Source organism: Octopus bimaculoides, chromosome 26, assembly GCF_001194135.2.
Source record: "Octopus bimaculoides isolate UCB-OBI-ISO-001 chromosome 26, ASM119413v2, whole genome shotgun sequence".
Lineage (NCBI taxonomy): Eukaryota > Metazoa > Mollusca > Cephalopoda > Octopoda > Octopodidae > Octopus > Octopus bimaculoides.
Genome location: NC_069006.1, coordinates 7,584,834 through 7,588,107, shown reverse-complemented (window position 1 = coordinate 7,588,107; position 3,274 = coordinate 7,584,834).

Sequence of the window (3,274 nt, the reverse complement as noted above, 5' to 3'; positions counted from 1 at the left end):
ATTCCCACTGCGTGGCACCTTGGGTAAGTGTCTTCTACTATAGCCTCGGACCGACCAAAGCCTTGTCAGTGGATTTGGTAGACGGAATCTGAAAGAAGCCCGTCGTATATATGTATATATATATATATATGTATATGTGTGTATATGTTTGTGTGTCTGTGTTTGTCCCCCAACATCGCTTGACAACCGATGCTGGTGTGTTTAGGTCCCCGTAACTTAGCGGTTCAGCAAAAGAGAGACCGATAGAATAAATACTAGGCAACTAAAGAATAAGTCATGGGGTCGATTTGCTCGACTAAAGGCGGTGTTCCAGCATGGCTGCAGTCAAACGACTGAAACAAGTGAAAGAGTAATAAAGAATTGTGGTTGGACACGATCGCCTATGTCTTTCATTATGGACATGACACCTAAGCAGAAAGAAAACTGAGACTTGTCGAAGACCTTAACGTTCTTTTCTCTTCTTCCTGGTCACTTCGAAATCTGCGAAAGAAAAGAAAAGAAAGAAAACTGTCACGGAGGTAATCTTAATCGCCCACCCGGCTTAGCGCCACCACCCGCACCTTTGGTAGCTTTACCGGAGTCCACCCTGTCAAACATTCGCGGCACATTTTGGGGTTGAGGATATCATCCTTCTCTCCCATGAATCTTGGAGGAAATGTCTTAACTCCTGACAAAAATACATTCAAAAATAATTAAGAAAAGAAAAGGAAAAACGAGAAGGAAATTCCAGAGAGCGGCCAGATTCTGTCGTCATAAGGATGGTCGAGAGAAACACTATGGGTGAAGAGTGATTGTGGCCGATTCCGCCTGGCTGGTCCCATTCTCCGTCTTGAACCGTGGTTCTCAACCGTTTTTTTTCTTAACTATGGACCCCTTTCATTCCTGTCTTATACTATTGGACCTCAAGGTTTAAAAAAAAAATTGTTAGGTTTTCATAATTAAATTTTTCTTTGTTTTTCTTTTACTCGTTTCAGTCATTAGACTGTGGCCATGCTGGGGCACCTGTTTTTCTTTTACTCGTTTGAATCATTAGCCTGTGGCCATGCTGGGGCACCGCCTTGAAGAATTTTTAGGCGAATAATTCGACCCAAGTACTTATGCATTTTTTTAAACGCCGTACTTATTCTATCGATCTGTTCGGGGACATAAACACACCAAAACCGGCTGTCAACACACACACACACACACGATGGGCAGCTTTCTACCAAATCAACACACAAGGCTTTGGTCGGCCCGAGGCCATAGCAGAAGGCACCTGCTGAGGGTCCCCCGCAGTGGGATACGAACTGTGTAAAAGGAAATGTTAAAACATTTTCCGTGTTCTTGAAATATAACGAATTTATGGTACGTAAACTTTGACAACAAAATCCTATAGAGACACCGCACCCACAAGAGTCATGTGAACCCCGGTTGAGAATCATTGGAGTAGGAGTGACACGATACCAACTAACAAGGAGAAGGAGGCGGAGTGGTTTGTGTTGTGGAAGTAGAAACTGTAGATAGAAGAAACACTCGTGTGTTTGTGGAGATGGAGACAAAGGTGGGAGCATATTGAGCGGAGGTAAAGAATACGCACACCACCCGTTTTCGGCGCAACGCTAACCCTAACCCTAAACGCCGGAAACGGGTGGCGTGCGTATTCTTTACCTTCGCCGCATATTGTTATTGCTGTTCTGCTTATTTGCCATCTGTTCCTCTCATCACTCCTGTTCTAGGCCATTCATCGATCCATCGATCCAGCCATCCATCTCTGTCCACATTTACTGCATGGGTCATAGGGATAGAGTCCTCAAGCATCTCTTCCCTAGGATCCTACCAGAAATGACCTGCATTACGCTTTCGGGCTTAATTCCCAATCGTGACCAACTGTAACTATGGATATCATCCAACCATCACCTACTTGCTATCTTTTGTATTGATTCCATGGAATTCTAAAAAGTATGTATTCTAGGAATATACAATATATTTGATGTTGCTGCTGCTGCTGTTGTTGTTGTTGTTGTTGTAGTTATTCCCGTTGTTGTCAATGTTGCTGCTGCTGCTGTAGTTGCTCTTGTTGTTGTTGTTCCTTCCTCTTCACCAGCCGAGCCTTTCTTTTCTTCCACTTAAATCCCATATAATTCCACGAACCATATATTCCAGGAATACATCATACTCTTACTGTTTCCGCTGCTCCAATTATTGTTGTTGTTGCTGTTGTTGTTGTGATTATTGTTGTTGTTGTCGTTGTTATCGTTTACATCTCGTATCCCCCCCCCCACGCATCCCACCTCTTCTTAGAATGTCATTCACGTAATATAACTGTTTTAGTTGACCCTCAAGTGTCAATGACCCTCAAGTGTCAATGACCATCAAGTATCAGTGAAGTCGTAGGAGCGCCGTCCTAACAAACCCCACACCACTAAGCAAGGTTTAGTGCTTACGGTATCCAGCTTAGGATCGCAAGGTCATGAGTTCAATTCCCGGCGACGCGTTGTGTCCTTGAGCAAGACACTTTATTGCATCAGCTGGCAAAAACGAGTAGTACCAGTAATTCAAAGGGGCCTACTTGTTACATTCTGTGTCACATTGAGAACTACGTTAAGGGTACACATGTTTGTGGAGTACTCAGCCACTTGAACGTTAATATCACGAGGAGGCTGTTCCGTTGATCGGATCATCTGGAACACTCGTCGTCGTAACCGACGGAGTGCCATTTAAAACAGTAAAGTGGGATTTGTGATTTCCAAAAGATCGGAAAAAAGCCGCTCAGACTGCTTTCACGACGATGAGAAGACAATTTAATTAAACAATTTGGCCCAAGAGGAAGAAAAAAAGAGGGACGCAATCAAGAGAAAAAAAAACTGGAAGCGCATCGTGGCCAGCGGCGTATAACAACAAACGATAGTTTGGTCGATAGAGAGATATGGTGATTTGAAGGGATTTGGTCTCTATTTCTAGCTGACTGATTGACAATGGAAATGTCACATACTTCCGTTGCTTGACAATATGGGGGAGTTATGATAAGGGAGTGAAGCGATTTATTTGTTTGTTTACTGCTTGTTTGTTTTTGTTATTTATGCCTGAGTAGTAGTAAGAGCAGGAAACGAGGCGCGGTGGCAGGCAGGAATGTATAATTATGGATGTACACCGTGTGTGTGTGTGTGCGTGCGTGCGTGCGTATGTGTGTGTGTGTTCATGTGTGTGTGCGTGCGTATGTGTGTGTATCTTTGTGTATGTGAGTGAATATGCCTTTGGATGTGTGTGTGTTCCTGTATGTCTGTGTTGGTGTGTG